Below are 26,771 nucleotides of genomic sequence, written 5' to 3'. Positions count from 1 at the left end.
TAGTTCCTGTGGGTCAGGGATTGGGTAGTGGCTTACTGAGTGTTTTTGCTTTGAGTCATGGATGAGGTTGTAGTCAAATGTCAGTGGGGACTACAGTCATCTGCAGGCTCGTCTGAGGCTGGAGATCTGCTTCCAAGGTGGCTCCCTCACCAGGCTGGCAAGTTGATGCTGGCTCTTGGCAAGAAGTCGCAGTTCTTCCTCATGTGGGCCGCTCTACAGAGTTTCTTGACGGTCCTCACGACATGGCAGCTGGCTTCCACCAGAGAAAACTATCCAGTGTGCAAGCCAGGAGCTGCAATTTAAAGCCACATACACTGACCGCTGCAGTATTCTATTGGTCGCGCGGGTCAGCTCTGCTTCGTGGTAGGACTACGCAAGGCCATGAACACCAGGAAGCTCGGATGACTGCAAGCCATCTTGGAGGCTGGCTGCCGCAAATCCCTCTGCTCAACACTCACATTTTAAGACCCCTGATGTATGAAACAGCTGTACAAAGGAGGCAGGGCATCATTCCATTAAGCTTCTCTACCTCTCCTAGAACTACCCTTCCAGATTCAGAAACTCTAGGGAAAGTCTTAAAAGGTGACCTTCTCATACAGGTAGAGCTAATTAGGTTGGTGCAAAAGTAATTGCGGTCTTTGCAATTATTAACCTTTTAAACCACAAAAACTTTTTTTCCCATAGATAAATCTTTTCATTTATTTTTTAATTATTATTTTCAGGTGTACAAAACAATGTAATAGTTAGACATTTATACCCCTCACAAAGCGATAACCCCCTCCCCCAATCTACCACCCCTCTGACATCATACACAGCCGTTACATTTCCACTGTCTCTATTCCTTATGCTGTACTCCACATCCGGAGACTGTATATATATATTAAATTATAGTTGACATTCATTATGATTCAGCTTCAGGTGTACAGTGTAGTGGTCAGGCACCTACACAGTCCATAAAGTGGTCTCCCTAATAAGACACGTGTCCATCGGACACCCTACAAAATCTTTACGACAGTCGCAAACTGTCCTTCGTATCCCAATGGCAATCTTGTGGTTACCGATTGTGCTTTCTAAACCCCTCACCTTCTCCCTCATCCCCACCCTGCCTCCCGTCGGTAAATGACTGGATTAAGAAACTGTGGTACATTTATACAATGGAGTATTACTTGGCCATAAAGAAGAATGAAATCTTACCATTTGCAATGATATGGATGGACCTAGAGAACATTATGCTAAGTGAAAGAAGTCAGACAGAGAAAGGCAAATACCATATGATCTCACTTATATGTGGAATCTCAAGAATAGAAGAAATGAACAAACTAATCAGAAAAGTCTCAGAGACATAGAGGGAAAACTGAGGGTTGCTAAACCGCAATTACTTTTGCACCAACCTAATAACAAGTTGCTGCCCGCCAAAGCCTCTGCCCCATTAGAGTGAGTAGGAGGTCACATTCATTTTCCTACTATATCACTTATCTGCTGCTGCATAACAAATTACCACAAAGCGTAACAACACACATTTATCATCTCACAGTTGCTGTGGGTCAAGAATTTGGGCACAATTTAGCTGGGTCCTCTGGCTCAGGGTCTGTCTCGAGGCTACGATCAAGGCGTGGGGCTGGGAGCCACACTCATCTCATGGCCCCAGTAAGGCAGCTTCAGTTTTGCACAGGCTGTTGGGCGAAGGGCCTCAGTTCCTCACTGGCTGCCGCCCAGAGGCTGTCGCCCAGAGGCTGTCCTCTTGGCCACATGGGCCTCTCAATATGACACATCAGGACAGCTGACTTCATTAAAGTGAGCAAGTGACAGAGTGCTAGCACGAGGGAAATCACCAGTCTTTTGTGACCTAATCTTGGAAGTGATATCCCATCACTTTTGACGTATTCTCTTTCTTTTTCTTTACTGGCTTTTGTTTTGTTTTGTTTTTTTGTTTTTTAAGTTTATTTAAAATTCTTTTGTTTTGTTTTAGTTATTATTGGTTTTTCCTTATTTTATTTGCTGTATTCTCATCATGAGAAGCAAGGCAGTAGGTCCAGTCCACATTCAAGGAGAGGGGGTTATACCACAGAGTGAATACCAGGAAGCTGGGATCACTGGGGGCCACTACGACACCCACAAAGCTCCCTGAGTTAAGGAGAGTCTCCCTGCTTAGCAGAGACTTCCATTTCACATGTCATCCCAGTTTTACTCTTTCCTTCTCCTTTGGGACCGACTCTATAGATAGCCTAACCTAGAGTTTCAATTGACATTCAATATTATTTGATATTAGTTTCAGGTGTACAACGTAGTGGTGAGACATTTATATAATTTATGAAGCGATCCTCCCTGTTAGTCTGGTACCCACCTGGCACTACATAGAGTTATCACACTTCTTCTCTTTTCTTACAAGAACAGACCAAAAAAACTATAGTTTTTCTGACTTCAAACGTAATGCAGGCTCATGGTGCGATTCCAACAAGGCCAAGATATAAAAGCTATAAATACAAGTCCCCTAGCATTCCTCCCGTATCCCAGAGATAAGTGATATCAATACTTCCAATGCAGGTGCTGATAGCATATTATTTTTAATTTACCAAAACTGTATCAAACTCTTCAGGTTTTTGTTTTGTGTTGTGTTGTTTTACTTCACGTAGTTCAGCCATCTTGTGACATCATCACATAGATCTACCTCATTCTATTCCTGTACACATATATCATTATTTACTCACTCCTTTACACGGGGTCCCTTAGATTAAAAAAAAAAAAAACTCTTACCTATTATAATATAAACATTGCTGCAATGTATATATGTGCACATGTGTGTGGGGAGGGGGTATATTTGTATATTTGCATAGTTCAGCAGAACAGTTCTCTAGAAGAAGTATGCTGACTCAAAGCATATTACGAGTGTATTACAAGATGTTCTCCAAAAAGGTTGTACCAATTTCAACCGGTTCCAAAGCTGACAGTGAGCATTTCTCAGAGGGAAAAGTCCCTGGGTGAATTGGTCTGTTGCCTTTTGCAGGGATCCAAGACCCTATTGATTGTGGGAACATCTGAAAGCAGTAGAAGAAAAATTCCTCTGTCAAAGGCCACGGTTACAAACATAACACCTCAGATCAATTCTCAGCTGATTCTGATTCTGACTCTGCTTGGTGTCTCTGGAAGTTCCTGACGAGGAAATGAAGCTGTGTGGGCCTCATCTATGTAACTCAGCCCACACCACGAGGAGAGTGACACTGAGATGGCTGGGTGTCACAAGACTCCTCATCCAGGGCAGGACACTCATGTGACCAATGAATCTGGAACAGACCCACTGATATTCCCATCTGGGTCTTACAGACGTCATTTGGTGAGGAAGTTCTCTCCCAAGCAGATGGAGGGGACCCTGCCGGATCTCTGGGCTGGGCAGGTTCCTTGGTGGAGACTTTCTGACCCACAGTCTGAGCCAGAGTGGGAGGAGCTGAGGAATTCAAAAGCCAGAAACCCCAATAAACAGCTGGCACCTAAAGTGAGACCATTCTGTGTGCAAATGCAGCTTCTGTGGGTCCCGGTTACAAGAGTATACTCACCATCTCCCATAAAAAGGGAGCACTCTGGTGGTGGTGACACGGGGGGACACACGGGAAATAATTCACTGAGCTGTACACGTCCTATGTGTATATTTTACTACATGTAAATTATGCTTAAGAGACAGGGGGAGAAGGAGGGAGGGAGGGAGAGAGCATAAAAGAGAAAGAAAAAAGGGACGAGAAGGGGAGGCAGAGTCAACAGGGGACAAGGTCTCACAGGGCATCCTATCTGCCCTGCCCTAGCGCACCTCTCCTCAGGATGCGTGAGAACAAAGGACCTATAGACCCTCTGCCCTGAGTTCCAGCCGCTCCTGTGGGCCCTGAGTCCTTTACTCAGCAATGGTGCACCCATCGTCCAGTCAACAGTACTGGGGTGGAGTAACAGAACATGAGCATTGCACAATAACAGCACGGGGTTATGTAACATGGTGAAGTACTGATGGATCATATCCTCCGCTCATCCTCCTTTGTCTTTTGTGACCTTCACCTCCACCCACCCCCACCCCATGCCTGTAGGGAAACAGGAGGCTGCCATCAGTCTCGTAGGAGAACTGCCATGGTGGAGCCAGAGAAGAAAGACCAAATTGTTGGCTTTTAAATTCAAAAGCAACGGTCCTGATGTAACACTGAACGATAGGATGGAGGGAGGGAGAACGTTTGTTGAGCCAGCGGCCTCCACTCTCCACCATCCTCCCCCTTCCAAACACCTTCTTCCCTGCTCCCACCCTCCCCACCTGAGAAGATAAAGGGAGAGAGACCAGCTAGATGGGGACTCATAGGAGAGATGCTGAAAGCCATCTTCTCCAGGAAGTAGCTGGCTTCAAAGGGAGAAGATGACAGACTCTTAGAAAAGTTTGGGAATTTCAGAGGAGGGACACTTGAGCAAGTTTCAACTGCACATGTCTAAGTATGCCTAGAACTGAATAGGTTTATGCTTTCTGCCACCAAAAGAAAAAGAGAACTAAAAGTAGCGAGTTTGGAAAAATACAAACTTCTTTTTGCCTATCTGTATTAGTGGGAAGATGCATATTTGCTACAGAAGTACAATTCTCTGGAGTGGATGTTTTTGTGTTCTGTATCACCTTGATCACGAAAATGCATTTTTATAAGCCTAGAAACCATACATGTGTTCTAACTGGACAGTTAAGGGGGCAAAAGGGGGATAGTTATGGCTTAGCTCCTCTGGGGATTTTCATCCGGTGTCAGCTCAGACCCTGAATGGGAAAAATAAACGGCACTAGATTTTCCCCGCTACCCCTGCCAAGAAAGACGTTTCCCAGGCCCCCGTGCCCAGGCCTGCCAGACCAAATCAGGAAAAGAGAACCACCGGACAATGAGGTTCATTTCACAGCCCCTTTTCCTTCCTCATCCCCGAACGTGACTCAGGGCACACCCAGGAACTGGATGAGTGACAGAGGGTTCTGTTTGTTTAACAAGTGCCTCCAGATGGCCTGATATGGATGAAGCAAAAAGAGAGACTATGCATACGGGCTCCCCTAAGCTGAATCCACCACTTGGGCCCCTGGACCCCTTCTCCCCCTCCCTATCCCACATCCCAGCCTAACCTTGGCCTTCCTTATAAGTGGAAATGTCTGTCTTGTTCAACCTGGGCATGGATGGTTCAGTTCTGAAAGATGAACTAGGGGATCAATTAGCCAAAGGTAACAGCTAGGGCGTTTTTTTGTTGTGTTTTTTCAAGTTCACAGGGAGCAAATGAACTTAAGAGTGTATGGTTTTCCCCTCCCCAAATGTGTGCTTGGTGAACGGAATGATGGAGTAATCAGCTGGAGTGCAGAAACCTTACCTTAGATAACTTAAATGGTTGCGAAATAGTTTCTAAAGCAAGAGCCATGATGATAAGCAATCGAATGCTGGCTGGAGAGTTAGTAAACTTGACTGAATAGAGAGAATCATTTGAGGCCAAGACAGGGGTTTTAGTTTCACACCTTACAAGAGGCACAGAACAACTTATTGAAAGCCAGGTGGCGGCAAGACAGCCAAACAAGAAAATAGACTCCCTTTGGTTCACCGAAGATGACACATTGGGAACAGCCAATCTGCTGGAACACTTTAATTCCGAAAGAAGCCAGAATTAATTTGAATATATTTGCTCAGAGTCCTAAGAATTGAAGCCTAAATCATTTTCATATTCTGGAAATGGTGTCCGGCCCACACAAGGCAGAGCTTCTTTTCATATGGCCTGGTATGGTTCCGACTGTTTTATCCTAGCGCTTCTTCTCATCGCCAATCACAGATAAGCTGTTTTCAGGGCAAGGACCTTGACCTAGCCTTTGCTTATGAGGCCGCTAGAGTATGCAAATTGGGCTTTGTCATTATTGGAGGACTTAACTAACTTGACATCAACCCAATTTCAGTTCTTCTTTTCTTTGCCTCAGTTAAAACAACAACCAGTGTGAAGATTGATAAGAAAAGGATGATAATGTGGTTTAGAAGACAGTTAATGCGGAGATTCAGCGTCGTGACTTTTTTTGCCTGAACAAAATGAAAGTGAATTGCTGGACCTTAAATTGCTTAATTTAGAAGACGAGTAGGAGAACATGAAGAGCCAATTTGTTCATCATTTGCCTGGAACTGAGTAGAAAGCATCTGGTTTTGAAAGCTACTTTATGGTCATCTAAACACATTTTTTTATTCCTCAGAACTCTATCTTAAGAAAAAAACAAAAAACAAAAAAAGCCCTCTATAAAATAACACTTCCTCTTTGTAAACTGCTCACTCCTCTACCTCAGGCCTGGACGGCAGGACTCTGCTCAGTTTCTAGGTCTTCCAGCTGGTACCCAGGTTGCTATAGAGATCCTAGGAGTGGATTCCAGAGTGAACAGTTGTCTGAGGAGTCTTTGCTTGGGGCCTGAAAAAGAGCTCAGTGGGAGCAGCAGCAGATGACACAGATTTTTCCAGAGTTAAAATGAAAGCCTCAGGGAGCAAGGATTTGCCTGCTTCTTCCCCAGGCAGAGAAAATCTAGTTAAGAGTTGGTCTCCATCTGACTTTGGCAAATGATCTCAGCAGTACTCTATTTGTAGTTTCACAAATCATCTCAGGAAAGTCCCACCAGCAGGGATAATCTGCTCCCCTGCCCACCCTTCTGTCAAAGTACCTCAGCCTGAGCCAGGGAAGAATTCTGGGACCCCTCGGTTAACCCCAGGGTATTTGAGAAGGCCCTTGGGCCCAGAGTGATGGCTAAGGGGATAGACGGAGCTGCAGGCCCGGTTCCCTTCAACTAAAATGTGCTTAAGGCTGAAGAACATGGGACCAGCTCCTTGGGAGCCAAAATCTCCACAGTTGTCGAAGGAAGAACACAGGACTATGCCAGGGATTCCAAATTCCAAATGTCTCAGGTGTTTTTTTAAAAAGCTGCCTATTTTTGTATCTATTTTGATATTTATTTGCCTTTACAGAAACTTATTTGGGGATCACAAGATGAAGAAATATTTCCAGTTTATTTAAGTATTTAAAAAGTTCAGAGAACAAGGCTGTAAGGCAGAGTGTCCTGGCCGGCCCTCATGCTGATGGAAGCCCTCACCTCCCTGGCTCCCAGCCTCCTCTTCCCCAGCTGCTGAGGTCCACCCTTACTCCCCTCTGCATTCTGCCCGCTCCGGCCCAGCTGTTTTTGACAGGACTTGCTTGTCCCATGATCAGTTTTATGTCAGGGGAGACTCAGTTTTTGGTGGACTGACAGGTCCCAGACCAGTAACTTTAAAGCAGAAAGTGACAGCTTTTGTATTTGTGTCAGCGAAACTTGAGTCTATCACATTGTGGGTCAGAATTTTAGGAGACCTCTAAAGAGCAAATCATCCACTACCTCTAAGCAGCATAAAACCATTCCTGAAGGAAAAGATCCCTGTTTTTTATTGGTTTTGTTTGTTTGTTTTTTATTAGGAAAAAAAACAAAACAAGTTTACAGCTGAAACCTCTTTGATATCCTTTGGATTTTGAGAAAGAAAAAAAATTGCCCAAGAGTCTTCAGAATAGGTAAAAGGCTGCTGAGGTGGCAATTTCTCTTTCCCTCTTCTGTACTGAGTATAAATTGGTTTGGAGTCAGATAGACCTGGGTATAATCCTGGCCATTTATGAGCTCTGCTCCTTGAACAAGTTACTTAAACTAAGACTCAGCTTCGTTTACCATCAGTGGGTTTCTGTAAGGAGTAAACGATGCACGTCAAGTGCTTAAAGCTTCCTTGGCACATAGTAGGAACCCCATAGAGAGGAACTGTTAGTATTATAGTTGCTAGCACTGCTCCTACCTCTGAAGGATGTCAGCCTCTGCACCTACAGCAATTAGATACATAATTGTCCTTAAGGTGAACCTTGTGGACTCCTGCTCATCTCTGGTCAACCACAATGGCCGATAGGTAGTAACACGGAGGAGAGGTTGTAGGAGAAAGAGCTGGGAGGGTCCAGCTAACTTCTGATGAAGATCTGAGAACTATATACTCCCAGTTGGCCATTGGTTTCAGCCCTCTGTTCCCTAACTTTCTCTAAGATAACGTGGGAATGTGGTTGGACCCATGCCCTTCCCACTTTTAGATACCTGCTAGGGGAAGACTTTTGCTGGTTGGTGGCAGACATTAATTCTCTCCCACGTCTACACTGCCTTTCAAGCACTTCCGCCATCGAAACTTTGTGTTCACAGAAGAGGAAGTGCAGGTGGAAATATCTGGAAACCGTTTCCCTCAGGTCTCAACCCCTTGCAGTTGGAGTCTGAAGAACTCAGTGTCCCTGCTACTTGACACAAACCCCTTCCCTTGGACCCCAGGTGTATTTGACTTATTTGGTGAAGTTTAGGAAATGAGTTGGGATTTAGCCTAATTTGGCTGCTTAGTTCTGTTCAGGAGGAAGGCAGTTAGAGCTTATGCAGAAAGGAGAAGAAAAACACATTTCATCAGTGGGAAGCTGTTACTACAGACCAAGGTTTCAGAAAGACTCTTGAACCTGCATGGGGTTCAAGGCCAGTCAAGGAGTCACTCCAGCTGGAAACACCAGGGACTCCAGAGACTCTTATCTTTGATTCCTCCTCTCCTTTATCTCCATGTGCAAGACCTCCTTTATTCACACTCTTCCTGTCTTCCTGTGGCTGCCTTAGCGTTATTTCTTGTCTGAAATATTGTAATATTAATAGGTTCTTAATTTGTTTCATTGCCCTAAGAACCATATCTCTACCCGTTTGCTCGTCTGCTTTTCAGGATTTGGTGTCCCAATAGACAGGATGGAAGGAGAAAGCAGGAGAGAGTCTGGAAGAACCGTGGTATAAGAAATATGAGGTATAACCAAACAATGCGGTGAATGTTTAAATAAAAAAAAAATGATTACAGTAAAAGACATATTGCCATTAATCCCCCTCAAAATACTCCCCCTCGCTTCAAGCACACTTATCCTATCGTTCTTGCCACTTTCTGAAGCAGTTCTGGAAGTCCTCTTTCTCATGAGTATCTTTCGTTACGCTGTCGTGGTGCCTCGATGTCCTGAGTTGATTCAAAATGTTTCATTTTGACTTTGGGGAAGAGCCAGAGGTCATACGGTGCCAGGTCCAGTAAATAAGGTGGATGAGCACACCCGTAATGTTTTTATTTGACAGAAATTGCCGCACCAGAAGCAATGTGTGACATGGAACCTTTCTGTTGTGATCACAAAATAGGGTGAATGCTGCTGCCAAGTGCCATCCCAACAGAAAGGCAGGGATCTTCAATACGGGAAGCGGTGCATCGAAACTTAGTAACAGTGTGACAAGTTTCAACTTGTTCAGTGAAATCAGCTGGGTGTGAGCTATGGTTGAGAGAAGGTGTGTTTCAAAGTGTGCTGTAAATCATGGATCATGAACAACTCATTAACATGAAGTGGACAAATGGTTTCATCCTCCATCATGACAATGCTCCATGTCACACATCGCTTCTGGTACAGCAATTTCTGTCAAATAAAAACATTACAGTGTGTCCTCATCCACCTTATTTACTGGATCTGGCACCGTATGACTTCTGGCTCTTCCCCAAAGTCAAAATGACTATGAAAAGTAAACATTCAGAATCGACTCAGGACATCAAGTCAGCCACGACAGTGCAACTACAGACACTCATGAAAGAGGACTTCTAGAACTGCTTCAGAAAATGGCAAGAATGACAGGATAAGTGTGCTTGAAGCAAAGGGGAGTATTTTGAGGGGTATTAATGGTAATGTGTCTTTTACTATACTAATTTTTTTTAAATATTCACCGCATTGTTTAATCACACCTTGTAGATGTCCGCCTACGGTTTGTAAGCAGACAATCTGAAAAGATAGACAGGGAAGTACAAAAACTCTGGTTAGTGGAAAATTACAATAGATTCTAAAGCAGGAAGTTCAGTGTTTTGTGTAAAAGGGGACTTCCACAACACTTAACAACCCTAGACCGAGTGTCATGAATTTTATGTTTAATTGCACTCCAGTGTAATAAACCATCTGCAAAGCTTTTATGTGCTAGGAATTCTAAGAAATAAATGGCTACAAACTTGAGAGCAGACAAACCAGAAGCCAAGAAAAAACTGAGTGGAGCTTGAACAGAAATGGAATTGAGAGTCCAAGGATCTGGCTGAGGAGGTGGAACCCAGCATGCGCTGAGACTTTTGCTCAGAGCAGCCTGGAGTAGGAGGGTAGGAATGGCCAAACAGAGAATCAGCACCCCATGAAGCAAACAAAGACTACTTGTTCATTTTTCTGTCATAAATTTGGAAATCCAAAAGCACCCACTGCATTCAGCAGCTGGTTGACACTTTTATATAACATTTTATTTCAGTCTCAGGGTAAACCAACAAGTTAGGCACCGTTCTTATAACTATTTTGCAGATAAGGAAATGGAGGGTCTTGAGAATTGGAGTGACTTATGAAAGTTTGCTTAGGAAGTCCATGATAGAGCCAAGATGTGAATCCAGGATTTCTGGCCCCATGATGCTTTCTTGGTTAAAACGGGATGAGAAAGGACCACAGATGGCTAAGTGCTTCCATGGCACTCAGGGGCATGGCTGGGGGCCGAAGTCACTGAGGCACCTCCAAACCCTGACTCTGACCAGCGAAGGCTCCCTGGAAAACCAAGGGGGACTTGGAAACAGGCTCCCCAATGCTCTCCTCTGGAATGATGCTGGAATGTCTGCTGAGGAAGTCTATGATAGATGTAGGACAAGGACAGAAGGTGTCAGCAGAGGGGGCTCCAGTCCACAGCAGATGTGACCAGGATTGAGGCTCCATAGATGGCCACAGCGATTTTCCGGAGCAATAGGACATAATCTGTCAGGGGTGGTAGGAGGAGGGAGAGACCATCTGTGTCTGACATTTAATACAGGACTGATTACGGAATTTGCAGGGCGCTATGCAAAATGAAAATGTGACCTCTTGCTCAGAATTATTAAGAGCCTCAAGATGGTGAGAGCAGAGAATTAAATTAAACCAAGCATGGAGACATTCTAAGCCTGGGGTCCTGTGTGACTGCACAGGTCACATACCCTATTATATTTGCATCTGGCTTCACTTCCAACTGCCATTGTAACTGTGTTTCGGGACGAGGAGTGTTGAAAGGAAGAGATGCCAAGCAGAACAAAGATTCTGACTTCTCTTTCTTCCCCAAAGTCACACAAAATAGCTGAATTATAACAGCCACCTTTATCAAGAAGGCACTCTGTTCTAGGCACTTGACTCCTCCCACAAAACACCTTCCTACATAAGAAAAGTGAGGCTGCAAGAGGCAGTAAGACCCACAGCCAGCTGGAGGAAAGTCAAAATTCAAACACAGGCCTCTGGACTCCAGGTTTCCCCCACTCTGGCCATTTCCTCTACTTTTGAATTCTGAAATAAATGGAGATTTTAGGAGCTTCTGGCAGGGACACAAAAAGTCCCATACTAGGTCAGTGTTTATATACCTTTATATATAACTTTAATAATTTTTAGCCATATTTTCAATCCATATATGCTACTATTTACTTAATATTTTCCTTTCATTAATTTTAAATTTTTAAATAAACTTTAGCTTTCTTATAAAATATAGTAACTGTGACATGGTAGGTTTGGTGTGCCAGCTATACAATTTTTTTTCTTATACACATTAAAATAAATAAACTCTCTGTCCCATCTATTCTACTTTAACAAATACTTTCACAGATGCGTGAGCTGATATATACACAAGAAGATTCATTGCAATGTCGTTATGATAGCATATAATTGGAAAAGGCCTGACTACCCCTCAACAAGGATATATGAAGGAAACTACACAGCCATAGAAAGAAGGAGGAAGTTCTTTAAGTGCTGATAAGGAACTATTGTTGAGAGAAAAGAGCATAGTGCAAAATTGTATATGCATGTAAATGGGGAAGAGACAGGAGACAGGAGACAGGGTCTCCATTTTACATGCTTAAAATCTTTTCTGAGAGGAGAGTGCCAATAAACTAATATAAATGGTTCCTGTTGGGTGGGAAGAATTAGGCAGCGATGGAGGAAATTTTACCATATTTGTGGAACCATGTGACTGTACTATTTGTCCAAAATATTAAATGAATTAAAATAATACAATAATTGTTATGATAGAAATGTTCATCCATGTATGGCCTAAAATCATTTTAGGAGTCATCAGAAGTATGTGTCCCAATCTGGGGAAATTACTGCTCTGGTGGGTTGGACACTCCACTCCACACTCCACCCATGTGCTCACATGATTGGGGCGATAGCTTTGCTTTATCAAGCATGTGAAAAGTCCTGGACAGGGTAAGCCAACCCTAGTGCTGAGAAGAAAGTGGAAGAACCCTGCTACTAAGAAAGACTCTTTAGGACAGAGATCCAAATGGCAGAGCAGATAAACACTGTGCCTGCTTTCTTCCATGAACACATCAAAATTACAACTAAATTATAGAACAGTCAACCTGGACAGCAATTTGAAGTCTAGCTGAATAGAAATTTTATAACTACAGATTTAAAGAAGAAGCCATGTCGAGACTGGTAGGAGGGGCAGAGACAAGGAACAGGCTGGTCCGAAACCTCTGTGTGGCCATTGAGAAGCAGGAGGAATATTTCAGCCATGGAGGTTCTCACCCCTGGAGGAGCAAGGGACCCCAGCCCCACACCAGGCTCCCCACCCTGGAGTACTAGTACTGGGAAGAGGAGCCCTCACAACATCTGGCTGTGAAAAACAGTGGGGATTCCCACCATCTGAGTGGGATGGAAGGCTGCGGGAAACCCAGATGTCCCCTTAAAGGGCCCGAGCATAGACTCACTCGCTTGCAGGCACTCACCTTGGGCTCTGGCAGAGGGATGGTGACTCAGGGGGCATTGGAGGCATATCGGGAGCAGACCGAGGTGTGTGGCTGCAGTAAGAGGGCTGGAGGCCATTTTCCCTGTGTGGGGTCCTTCTCCCGTGCAGCTGGAGAGGGGTACCATCTTTCCTGTATTAAGCCCGCCTCACATGACTAAATCTGAATCAATCTGATTGGCCTGGTGAGCTCCACTCTTCCGCCCTGCTAACTTCGCTGGGATCACACCCCACCCAACTCGTGCACTGCTAGAGGCACTTTCTCCTAAGCAGCCAACGCCATCCTCATTGAACTTTTTCTTGGGAAACTATCGGAGCCTGTGGGCCCCAGTCAGGTGGTGACTGACTCGGTATGCACTGAGACTTTTGCTGAGTAGCTCCAGGCTCAGCACTGGCACCAAACCAGAGTCTACATTAACCTGGTAACCACAACTCTTCCCACTCTAGTGACTACCTGAGACCCTGCCTCATACAATTTGCATACTACAGTAGGCTTTATCAGTGGCTGAATCTTAAGGGAACCAGCAGATGGCAGCAGGTCTTGGGGTGTCCTGATATTTTGCAGAGCTAAAGTGAGGCTGAGTACTGGTGGTATCTGTCCTTGGTTCAGAGCATGGCCTCTCCCACACACCTCCAACATTAGCACAGGCAGCAAACAACTGCGGATCGCTTTGTAGCTCCTACCAGATAGTCCACAGCTGGTCACAGGCAGTGGCTGACCTGGGGCTACACCAGAGGCCCTCCCAAGAGGCCCCAGAAACAACATACTTATAGGTTGGCTTCAGACCACAGCAGAACATTGTCCAATTAGCTCCACAAGCAGCACACACAAAGGGCAGTCTCAACAGGCACTAGAGTTTGTTGGGGCGAATCCAAAAGTGGGGTAAGCTGCCCCTCTCCCCCAGCAACCCATAAGCTGTAGACATGGCCAAAACCACAGCCACTCAGCCTGAGGTTCAATACCACCCACTGACATGCCAATAGAAATCAAGGCTCAACTATAACAAAAGGGTACACACAACCCATACAAGGGACACACCTAGAACACCCAGAGCAGGTGACCAGGGGGACTATGCTAGGGCCCCACAGAACCCCTACTACTTAGGGCCACCAAGCAAGACTGGGAGACATAGAAGAGCTATCTATCTACTTAATACTAGAAACAAACACAGAGGGGCAGCCAAAAATGAGGAAACAAAGAAATACATCCCAAATGAAAGAACAGGAGAAAATTCCAGAAAAAGAACTAAATGAAATGGAGGCAAACAACCTACCAAAGAGAGAGTTCAGAACAATGGTTATAAGGATGCTCAAGAAACTTAGGGAGAACTTCACCAAAGAGATAGCAAGCATAAAAAAGGACATAGAAACCATAAAGAGAACCAGTCAGAAGTGAAGAATACAATAACTGAAATGAAGAATGCACTAGAAGGAATCACCAGCAGACTAGATGAAGCAGAGGATCAAATCAGTGATTTAGAAGACAAGGTAGCAGAAAACACCCAATTGGAACAGCAAAAAGAAAAAAGAATCCAAAAAGCTGAGGAAAGCTGAGGACAGTTTAAGAGACCACTGGGACAACATCAAGTGTAACAACATTCACATCATAGGGGTACCAGAAGGAGAAGAGAGAAAGCAAGGGATTGAGAACCTAGTTGAAGAAATAATGACAGAAAACTTTCCTAACCTGGTGAAGGAAATAGACATACAAGTCCAGGAAGTTCAGAGTCCCAAACAAGAGGAACCTAAAGAGGCCCACACCAAGACACATTATAATTCAAATGGTAAAGGTTAAAGACAAAGAGAGAATCCTAAAAGCAGCAAGAGAAAGACAGCTAGTAACTTATAATGGAGCTCAATAAGACTGTCAGCTGATTTCTCAACAGAAACTTTGCAGGTTAGAAGGGATTGGCACAAAATATTCAATGTGATGAAAAGCAAGGACCTACAACCAAGATTACTCTACATAGCAAGGCTATCATTTAGAATTGAAGGACAGGTAAAAAGATTCCCTGACCAGAAAACGCTAAAGGAGTTCATAATCACCGAATCAGTATTACAAGCAATGTTACAGGAACTTCTTTAAGGGGGGGGGGGGGAATAAAAAATATGAATAATAAAATGGCAATAACTGCATATCTATCAATAATTGCTTTCAATGTAAATGAATTACATTGAAAAGACATAGTAGGGCTGAGCAGATAAGAAAACAAAACCCTTACATATGCTGCCTAGAAGAGATTCACTTCAGATTGAAAGACACACACAGATAGAAAGTAAAGGGATGGGGAAAGTTATTTCATGATAATAGAAATGAAAAACAAAACAGAAAAGGCTGGGGTACCAGACAAAATAAACTATAAACCTTTTTGAAAAAGGCTATAACAAGAGACAAAGAAGGACCCCAGTAATCTCACACCTGGGTATTTATCCAAAGAAACCCAGAACGCTACTTCGAGGGAACATGTGCATCCATATGTTCATTGCAGCATTGTTTACAATGGCCAAGATGTGGAGGCAGCCTGGGTATCCATGATGGATTAATGGATAAAGAAGAGGTCGTACATATATATAATGGAATATTGCTCAGCCATGGAAGCGAATGGGTTCTGGCCATCTGTGGTGGCGTGGATGGACCTGGTGGGTATTGTGCTAAGTTGAGTGTCAGACAGTGTGATTTCAATTACATATGGAATCTAAAGAACAAAATAAACAAACAAAACAGAAGCAAACTTATACATACAGAGAACATTTTGATGGTTGCCAGGAGGGGGGTTGGGGGTGTGGGTGAAAAAAGGAGAGGGGATTAAGAAGTACAAATTGGTTGTTACAAAGTAGTTATGGGGATATAGGGTATGGCATAAGAATATAGTCAATGATAGTGTGATAACTATGTATGGTACCAAGTGGGTACTAGACTAGTCGGGTGTCATTTCTTCAATTATATAAATGTCTAACCACTATGCTGTACACCTGAAAGTAATACAAAATAATATGGAATGTCAACTGTAATTGAAAATTTTAAAAAGGGAGGAAAAGGTGAAGGGGAATAAGATGTCCAAATTTCCAGGTAAAAAACAAATAATTCACGGGGATGTAATGTACAGCATGGGGAACATAGTCAATAATACCGTGATAGTGTGGTACCGTGTCGGATGGTTACTGGACTTATCACGGTGACCACTTTTTTAGGTATATAAATATTGAATAATTCTGGTCTACTCCTGAAACTAATATAACATTGTATGTTAGCTACATTTTTAATAAAAATCTTAAAAAAACAAGAAATGTTCATCAGCCATATCACCTGCTGATGAAGCCCATGTTGCTGACCGCCCTGAAGCCCAGAAAAGAATCTGAGCCCCAAAGAGAAGGGACTGTGTTTCTTTATGAAGAATGTATGAGCTATATCTGCTCTGGCAGTTGAACTATGTCCAGATAAGAAAAAGGACTTCAATAGGGGCCGTCCAAGTAGTGTTTCCTCATCTCAGCCAAGGGTTCTGGGAAAGAGATGTGAACACCAGCCAGGTCAGGATGGGAGCCCTGGATGAGAGATACTAGTTCCTGGGGATTGTAGAGGATGTGTGAAAGTATGTTCTGAGTTGGGGGCTTGCTGCCAGTCCGCGGCTGGTGACCAGAGAGATTAGTCAGATCACTGCGTGAGTGGCTGAATCAAGAACCATCTCACAGAAGAGTTGGTTGCACTTCTGTTAACGCAGACTGCGATTGACTGCGTTAGCTATTTTAGCAACCATATGACTCTGTTAATTCATATTAAGCTTGCAGTCAACTCAAATGGCTAGGCTTCTCCAACACCTCCCTCTTAAGAGTTGTCTTCTTCCCATATTTGAGCAGTTGAGTTTTTAATCCTAGGGGTAAATCTTTACATTGATCCCTACCAAATTTCAACTTGGAATTTGGGTTAATCAGTACAAGTCGGGCAACATTTTAATTCTGATTCTGTTTATGATACATGTGGACTCCAGGCTTTGAGTCCTTTGTAAATCTGATCCAAGTTGTTTAGAAAAAGGTTAAAAACACAAGTTCACATTGATACATCAAGAAAACTGTGTGGACATAATATTTAGCCAAGAAAGTCACCTAAATTGTCATCTAAGGAATATCTTGGCCAAATATCTTTCTGGTCTTTGCATATGGCAACTTCCTGGTCTACCTACCAGTGAAGTTTTCTCAAAAAAGCAAAAGAGTTTGCTTTGACCCAACTTGTTTTAGTAAACTCACGCTAGTTCCTAAAGGTCCCAGCTTCCATTTTGTTTTTCAGTGACTTTGTTTACTAATCTATATTTTAGAATTCTTCCCAGGGATTAGCTGGCAAATCTTTGATATCGTTCTTTAGAATTCATGCTTTTTAGAAAAGTAAAATCACGCCATGCTGGCTTTCTAACGTCTGTCCCTGAAAGGTGTTACTGAAAAGGTTTTAGGGGTCATACTTCCAAAATCTTTGGGTTCCTGGGACTTAATGAATCTGGATTTGATAACTGGAATTTCTTTAAAAGAGCTATCAGCTTTCCCACCATCTCTGACTGCCTGTTCATCCCCTGTGCAACTCGGGAACAAAGTACGAGCTCGGGAGTTCTGCTTTCTCTTTGAGATCTACTAGCATGACACCATCTGCTCCAAGCAGTGACCCTCCCTGCTCTTCCTCTGACACTAAGGAGCTCTTTGTGTTGTTCTTGGTATTTTTTACAGCCTCAGTTCACTCTGGGCTTCAGTTTTCCCTATACTTTGCCTTTGATCTCTGGCCCGCATTTGGACTTTTCCTTGGTCAGGAGCCATGTCCTCCATCATTTGTGTTTGTCTGGCCTCCCCATGTCCTTCATCTCTGGGATCCCTGAGTACTACTATCTGGTTATGTTTGTTTCTGAGAATCTCTCTTAAGCAATCATTGTTTTAGAGCTATGGGCCAGGGACGCACATCTATTTATCTTTTATTAGCCAAGGATTGCTTTTTTGTTTTATTGGGGGAGGGAGTTATTTGGGTTTTTTGTTGTTTTGTCTTGTTTTGTTTTTTTTTTGGGGGGGAGGGCATACAACAAAACTAACTGAAACAAACTTAAGCAAACACTGAAATTTATTCTAAGGGACTACAAATGTCTCTCAGAGGCTACAGGCAGGAATTCAGGTGGGCCTCAAGAAAGGTTGGAATTAGGGACTGGAATGTCACTGGGTTTCACTGTCTCTGTCTTGTTTCTGATTCTCACAGGGCACCTGCTTCATTCTCTCTCTATGCAGACTGCTTTCCTGGACCTCATGGCCGGACATGGTAGAACCCTAGCTCCTAAGTTGACATATCCTGATTCTAGCTCCCCAAAGAGATGAGCCTGCTCTCTCTCAGTTTTAAATCCCGATTGATAGGAAATAGAACCTAATTGGTCCAGCTTGTGAGATGGTCCAACCAGTCCACCATGGTCCAATCAGCCGGGAATCATGCAGTTCAAATGTGACCACAGGGCCTACTCTCCTGCTATGGGTTAGATGGACAATTCCTAGAGAAGCAGGGGGAGGAATACAGTCTCACTGAGTGTCTACTATTCATTCATTCATTCATTCATTCAAGTATTTATCTTATGTCCAGACACTGTTTTAGTTGTTAGAGACACTACAGGGGAAGCAGAAGAGAATCTTCAAAAATCCTCTTTTGTGAAATATTTCTAACTCTTCTGTACCCTGCCCCTTTTTTATATTATGACATGGTCAGTTTCTACTTTTTTCCATATCAGTAACTGTCTTGTTTAGATCAGCATTTCTCCTTGGATACCCACTGACTCGGAAATCTGCCCACCTGCGGGAAACATGCTGAAGAAACACATAAATGAATTATCCAGTGACCTGACCTTCCTAAGGAGAAAGACCCATGGAGTGTTAAGTGTGTCCAAGGGAGACGCAAAGTGCAGCGCTGGCTCTGCGACTACAGCAAATTTAGTGGACGTGGACTATGGAGAGAAGACACAGGAATGAAAAGGCCGATCACATCCAAAAAGAGAAAGTGACAAGATGGGCAGAACTAGAATCAAATCAGATCAGCCATAGTGTTTAAAACATTTTTTAGATCAGTGCATATTTACTAAGCTTTTAATATACAATGTTAGGTGCTAGGCTCTATGGGAAATGTAGAGAAATAGCATACTCCATGCCTTCAGAGAGCTTTCAGCTAGCTTTCAGCTAGCTGAATAAAGTGGAAAACAGATAATGTAACACAGAGTGCTTGTGTTTTGGGGTGTGATCATAAATACTATAGGAATTCAGAAAAATGAAAATTGCTGAGACTTACAGGTCAGGGATGGCTTCAGGTAGGAGATGAGTCTGAGCTGGGCTCTTAAGGATTGGCAAGATTCCTATGTGCAGAAAAAAAGTCAAAGAACAATTTTATAGGGACGATCTTGTGTATTTACCTGTCCTACTCAGGGTTCAGAGCTTTAATCATTGTGTTCATGCATTATTCATTCATCAAACTTTTACTGAGTGCCCACCCATGTAGGTGATAGATATTCTGTGTATAAAGGGCACAAAGATGGAAATGATCCTGGTCTCTAGTGAGCTTTATGTGAGGGTTCTTTAAAAGAACAGGCATTCTACATGCCCTCATTTTGATGAGAGGATGGATACATGTAACCAACCCAATTGTGACAGTGACTTTAAAAGCAGCATTGATAGTTAGCACATATTTTGAAAATCTACCATAATTTAGGCACAAAGACAGGTTGGGAAAATCAGACATAAGTCCTGTACTCCTGGAGCTTACAGTCTAGGTGAGAGACAGTCACTTGAAGAAGTAATTACAATCGTGTATGGTTAACACACCTAAGAGATAGAGAGAGGCTGCTCTGAGAGCACAAGGCAGGAATAACTAACGTGGCTGGTAACTCACGGAAGGAGAAGACTGAAACTCTACAGCTGTGGCAGGCAGAATTCTAAGATGACCTCCCATGATCACTGCCCTTGTGAAGTCCCCTCACCGTGAGCGGGCAGGGCCTGTGACTCACTACTGACCCCAAGAATATGGCAAAGTAAAGGAAATTTTGCAGACGTAATTAAGATCCCTAACCAGCTGACTTTAAATTAATCAAGAAAGAGATTCATCCTGGGTGGGCCTGACCTAATCAGGAAGGTCTTTTAAAAGTAGGTCTGAAAGTCAGAGACTCAAGGAAATAGAGACTCTCTCTCCATTGCTGGCCTTGAAGAAGCAAGCATTGTGAATTCTACAGCTACAAGGGGATGAATTCTACAAAACAACATGAGGGAGCTACAAAGCAGGTCCTTCCCCAGTCCGGCCTTTGGATGAGAATGTAGCCTGACCAAAACCTTGGTCTTAGCCTTGTGACCTTGAGTAGAGGACAGAGCTAAGCCATGCCTGGACTCCTGACCTCTGAAAACTATGAGATAGTAAATGTGTATTATTTTAAGCATCAAGTTTGTGGTAACTTATTACACAGCAACAGAAAACTAATACAATGATAGATTAGACAGGACTAACTTATGATGTTTTCCTGGAGGAGGAAGACTTAACACTGAGGCTTTCAACTAGCATTGCTGACCAAGAGGACCCACATTGAGTTTTCTGTATCTTCCCTGTGAAATCCAGGCCAAGTTTTTATATAATAAATGAGGTCTCCCTGCCCACCTCCTGAGGATTTCCTGTGTGGTACCCAATGTAAATATCTACTTAATGTTAGAATTAAGGGCATAGAAAGTAGCGTATACTTTCCCCACCATTATAAATGTACCTACCTCACTCTATGCAAACAATATGATACAGACAAACTCTATAATTTTTTTCAGGTAGGATTCAATTTTCATCATTTTTGGTTCATTTAACCAATTAGCAAAAGCCTACAGGGCACCTGCCATGTGCTAAAAGTACGTTATGTGTGATGAAAGACTGAAGGAAACGACACATGTCTCTACTCTTTGAGGAGCTCGAGTGAGAAGCTTCACGTAGAAAAAGTTAAATAACAGGAGGTCCAAGATGGTGGAGTAGATAAATGTTGTGCTTGCCTCATCCCGTGAACACATCAAAATTACAACTAAATTATAGAACAATCATCCTGGAGAACCATCTGAAGTCTAACTGAACAGAAATGTTATAACTAAGGATATAAAGAAGCCATGTTGAAACTGGCAGGAGGGATGGAGACGAGGAACGGGCTGGCTCCAAACCTCCGAGTGGCGGATGAAAATTGGGAGGGATCTCTCAACCACGGAGGTTCCCCCCAGAGGAATGAGGGACCCCAGCCTCACACCGGCCTCCCCAGCCCAGAGTATTGGCGCCAGGAAGAAGAGCCCCCACAACTTTTGGCTGTGAAAAACAGTGGGGATTCTGACCTTCTGGGAGGGATGGAAGGCTGTGGGAAACCCAGATATCCTCTTAAAGGACCCGCACAGGTACTCACCCTGGGCTCCGGCAGAGGGACGGTGACTGGAGGCATCAAAGACACATGCGGAGAGACTGAGTTGTGTAACTTCCAGGCGAGGACTGGAGGGACAGTCCCCTTTTTCCCCATGTGGAGTCCGCCCCCAAGCAGCCGGCAGGTGAGCGCCATCTTTCCTGTGTTGATCCCGCCCCCACAGGCCAAATGTGAATCTGATTGGCCTGCTGAGCTCTGCTACTCCACCTTGCTGACTCACTGAGACCCTGCCTCACCCTGCTTGAGTACCACAGGTGTCTTTATCAGAGGATGAACCTTATGGCAGCTGGCAGGTTACAGCAGGCCTTGGGGTGTCCTGATATTTTGCAGAGCTACCCCAGACTTGCTGCTGGTGGCAGACAGTCCTCAGTTCGCCGCGCAGGCTCTCCAATGTACCTCCAGGGTTAGCACAGGCAGCGACCAACCATTGTAAACAATGCTGCCAGGTAGTCCGCAGTCAGTCACAGGCAGTGACAGACCTGGGCCTGCACCAGAGACCCTCCCAAAAGGCCCCAGAACCAACATACTTGGAGGTTGTCTTCAGACAACAGCAGAACATTGCCCAGTTAGCCCCACAAGTGGCGCACACAAAGGGCCGTCTCAACAGACACCAGAGCCCACTGGGACAAATCCTGCTACAACCAAGATCACTCTATAGCAAGGCTATCATTTGAAATCAAAGGACAGATAAAAAGCTTCCCAAACAAGAAAAAGCTAAAGGAGTTCATCTCCCCCAAACCAATATTACGAGGAATTTAGAGGGACTTCTTTAAGATGGGGGGGAAAAAAAGATAAAAAAAATATGATAATAAAGTGGTAATAACTACATATCTATCAACAATTGCTTTCAAAGTGAATGGGTTAAATGCTCCAGTCAAAAACATAGGGTGGCTGAATGGATAAGGAAACAAAACCCTTACATATGCTGCCTGCAAGAGACTCACTTCAGATTGAAAGACACACACAGATGGAAAGTAAAGGGATGGGAAAAGTTGTTTCATAGAAATAGAAATGGAAAAAAAAAGCTGACATAGGAATAAGTATATGATACAAAACAAACTTTAAAACAAAAGCTGTAACAAGATACAAAGAATGACCCCAGTAATCTCACACCTGGGTATTTATCCAAAGAAACCCAGAACACTACTTCGAGGGGACGAGTGCATCCATATATTTATTGCAGCATTGTTTACAATGGCCAAGATGTGGAGGCAGCCTCGGTGTCCGTTGATGGATAATAGATAAAGAGGAGGTGGTACATATATACAATGGAATATTGCTCGGCCAGGGAAGGGGCTGGGATCCTTGCCATCTGAGGCAGCATGGATGGACCTGGAGGGTATTGTGCTGAGTGGAGTGTGTCAGATGGAGAAATACAGACGCAATGTGATTTCGCTTATATGTGGAATCTAAGGAACAAAATAAACAAACAAAACAGAAACAGACTCATAGATACAGAGAACATTTTGATGGTTGCCAGATGGGAGGGAAGTTGGGGTGGTGGGTAAAAAAGGGAAAGGGATTAAGAAGTACATATTGGTTGTTACAAAGTAGTCATGGGGATGTAGGGTATAGCATAAGAATTATAGTCAATAACACTGTAATAACTACGTATGGTGTCAGGTGGGTACTACAGTTATTGGGGTGATAGATGGGAGGGGGGTTGAGGGTCAGGATAAAAAAGGTGAAGATGTTAAGAAGTACAAATTGGTATTTACAAAATAGTCATGGGGATGTAAAGTAAAGCATAAGGAATATAGTCAATAATATGGTAATAACTGTATAGTGCCAGGTGGGTACTAGATTAGTCAGGGGGATCACTTCTTCACTTATATAAATGTCTAACCACTATGCTGTACACCTGAAACTGATATAAAAATAATATCGAATGTCAACTGTAACTAAAAAATTCAGAAGTGAAGGGGGCAGGGTGGAATGAAAGGCAATAAGGGGTCCAAATTTCCAGGTATAAAACAAATAAGCCGTGGAGATATAATGTACAGCATAGAGAATAGTCAATAATATTGTGATAACATGGTACAGTGTCAGAGGTTGCTGGACTCATCATGGTGATCACGTCTTTAGGTCTATAAATGTTGAACAACTATGGTGTACCCCTGAAACTAATATAATATCATATGTTAACTATATTTTTAATAAAAAAATCTTTTTTTAAAGTTAAAGAACAAGGAAACACTAAACTCTAAAAGTTGGGGTGAAGAGATAATTGCTGAATGCCAAGGAGTAAAGAGAATAATGTGTTTGATTACACAGGCTCCTCCCTCAGAGAAAAAGGAAAACATTGGGTATGTTCTTAGCTTCCCGCTGAATGAATGCATGTAATAGGAGTTTGCGATCTGTTAGCTAATCACAGGTAAATCTTGTTCATTCAGAATTTTGGAATAATTTCGAAGACATTGAGCTGAAACTTGGAGTTATCCAACTAATGTCTCAACAAACTTTATTCACCAAATAATGTTTACGGAACACCTATGTCAAGTGCTGTGCTCGAAATTGAGAATACAGTGGTATATCTGTCAGAATATTCTAAACTGTAAATAACAGAAAACCCCATTCAAATGACTTAAACAATAAACAAATTTATTCTCACCAGCCAAGAAATCCTGGGGTAGGTCAGCTCCGAGATTGGTTTGTATAGGAGCTCAGCAACGTAATCAAGGATGCAGGTTCTTTTTAGTTTTGCATTCTCTTTCAGACAAAGGCTTGTTCTCAGTTGGCTTCCCTCATGGTCACAAGAGAGCGGCCACTATTCTGGGCATGTCATCACAATACAGTCCACGTGAGAAGGAAGTACTGCTTCTTCCTGTGTCTTTTTTTTTTTAGGAAAAAAATATGTGTTTCCCAGAAATCCTCAGCCGACTTCCCCTAACATTTATTAACCAGAATTATATCTCATGCTTGTGCCCAGGGAGTGGGGTTCTAACCCAGTGAGAACCCCACTCCCTGGGGCAGTGTTGGGGGCTTCTCCCTCCTGAAGCACGTGGTCTCAGGACAGTGAAGACTTGAACAGAGCCGGGGTTCTACATGGAGGAAGGGAAAAGAAGGATGGCTGGAAAGGCCGCCTACTACAGTATCAGTGAGTGTGGAGATTAAAGATAGGAACGACTGCTCTCGCCGGGGGATAAAAACAATCTGACGGAGGATATACCGTTACAATTGTGACAAACATTGTGCTGTCAGAGGATAGCAGGGTGATCACAGCTGGGTTATGGGTCAAGACAGGCCATTGAGAGGAAGTGAAAGATGAGTAGGAACCAGTCAGGCAGAGGGTTGTGGGGAGAGCATTCCAGGCCGAGGGAACAGGCCTGGCTGGCTTGAGAGCATGAAAGGAGATCACTGCAGGGGAGCCCTGGGAGGGAGAGAGGGAGAGAGGGCGGGAGAGAAAGAAGGGAAAGGGTGTGGAATGAGCATGGGGCCCGCTCGCAGGGTCCTTCCTGCACCACGGGAAGGAATGTGGATTGTATCCTAAGAGCAGGGCAAGGGCACTGAAGGTTTGCAAACGGGCATGACATGATCCAGCTCGTGTTTTTAAAAGCCCAGTCTGCTTGCTGTGTGCAGAATGGATGGAAGGACAAGAAGAGGTCAGGAGACCACAGGTCCATCTAATGGTGGTTTGGCAACTGGAGGGATGAGGGGACAATGGACAGAATTGAGTATGAATGGCATTGTCGTGCTCTGGGGCACACAAGGCTGGGGCAGTCCCAGGACCTCCTCCCCAGGTGCAGGGTCTGTCCCAGGGGCTAAGACATGACTGCATACACGGAACTCTGCTTGGGCGGAGAGCAGTGAAGTACCACGTGGGAGTTGAGAAGAAGGTGAGATCACAGCTTTGGGAGCTTCAGGGTCGGTCTGAGTACAAGGGCTGCTTCTGAAGGATGGTGGTATTTGAGCAGGGCACCAAAGGCTGTGCAAAGTGAGTTTGAAGGTGTAGACCAGGGCAGGGCAGCCCAGGGAGAGGAACGGCATGACCCAAAGCAGAGAGGCCTAGAGGGGGAGGAGCAAATAGTGGAGTTTGCAGGGGTTTGTGAAGGGACGTTCCGGAAAATAAGGCGAGGAAAGTCATGGCATCAGCTTAAGGAGAGTTCTGCGTGGCAGGCTATGAGAAACATAAAAGAGGGAGAAAAAGGTTTCAATCAAGTCTAACTTAGCTACAAAACCTCTTGGTTTGTCTAGAAATAATCAATGTGCTAACGGAGATTTGATGATTTATCCACCAGATGGACTCGCCATATCTCTTCCTGGTGGTATTGCCACTCCCTGCAGGTCACTTACCAATGATTTCTGACTTGTTTCTGAAATACAGCCCTTCATCGTTTGCTGGGGATTGGTGCTCGGGATTCTAGAATGAAAAGGTCTGGGTCCAGCCTCTCATCGGGTCTAAGAGTTGAGCAGATGAAGAGATAAATTGCAACAAAGGGAATTAAATGTTTGGGAGGAGGTGCTACAAAGGAGAGAAAAATTCTCTCTACTACCTGGCGGGGGGTCTAGATTTCAGAGAGGTGGTGATATTTAACCGGGCCTTGAAGGATGAATAGGAGTTTGCCAGGGAAAGAAGAGAGGTGGGACAGCCTTTCAAACACAGGGAATAGTCTGTGCAGAGACACACACACGTATCCTCAATTCTCACACCTTCAATCCTACAAGCCCTATGGAATATACATTTTTAAGTTTTATTTTCAGGCTCTTAGAAGTTTGGTGATAATTGATGAGTTCTTTCAGTTGCTACAACACAGGAGTTGGCATCTAAGTATTTGACCTTCATAAACATGCATTTTATCTCATATTAACAAGAAGTCAGGATTTTACAAGTGAAAGTGGTTATACCCTCTACTCACAATTATTCCTCAGGAAGGTTTTACTGATTTTTTACTTTTCCAGGGCAGCAAGGAAAGGAATCTTAAATCTGTCTTTTTTGGAGACTAGTAAATGCATCAGTTATCAATAAGACCCCCTGTCTCTTCAACTTTTCATACAAGGATGGGAAAATTCATAATTCACTATCATATCTGGTGCCTGCTTTCAGCATTTGCAGGAAATTGGTCGCCTCTGAGCTTCCTAAGTGTTCATAAAAGTTATCTCAGACCCAAATAGACGCCCCAGACGACCTTATCTCAGAAATGAGCCAATTATTGATTTTAGCTTAAGATAAAAACAAAAACAAATATTTCAAGACGGTCTATGAGGTTATGGGAAAGTGAGCATGAAATTTATGTAAGACTGGAAAGACCTATCCCCTCCTCCAACGCCCTGCCCTCATTTAACAAAGGTGTGGAAATGGAGGCCCAGGGAGAGGCATTGACCTGCCGAGGTAGCCCCGAGCCTGGGGAGAGCCCTGACCCGACGCTGCGGCCGAATGGGGGTGGAAGACAGACAGTACAAGCTGCGTGACAGAGCAGAAGCATTTTGGGGAACTGGCAATATCTGATGTACTTCCTCTCTCCTCCACACTCCGCCCCCACTTGCCTTCTCTCTCTCTTTCTTTTCTCTCGAAG

The 26,771-nt window shown here is 43.8% G+C and overlaps 1 long non-coding RNA gene across 1 annotated transcript; it reads right to left on the bottom strand.

The window, feature by feature from the left end:
• On the bottom strand, nucleotides 1-24,003 carry LOC117014311 (uncharacterized). The gene is made up of 3 exons (XR_004421484.1): nucleotides 23,870-24,003; nucleotides 19,125-19,188; nucleotides 1-292 (listed from the first exon to the last, which is right to left on the bottom strand). It is a non-coding gene; the product is annotated as an uncharacterized LOC117014311 (long non-coding RNA).
• Nucleotides 24,004-26,771: the final 2,768 nt, after the last annotated feature.

Source organism: Rhinolophus ferrumequinum, chromosome 22, assembly GCF_004115265.2.
Source record: "Rhinolophus ferrumequinum isolate MPI-CBG mRhiFer1 chromosome 22, mRhiFer1_v1.p, whole genome shotgun sequence".
NCBI classification, from domain to species: domain Eukaryota; kingdom Metazoa; phylum Chordata; class Mammalia; order Chiroptera; family Rhinolophidae; genus Rhinolophus; species Rhinolophus ferrumequinum.
Note: the sequence above shows the minus strand (reverse complement) of the source record. Positions and strands in the feature narration are given on the sequence as shown.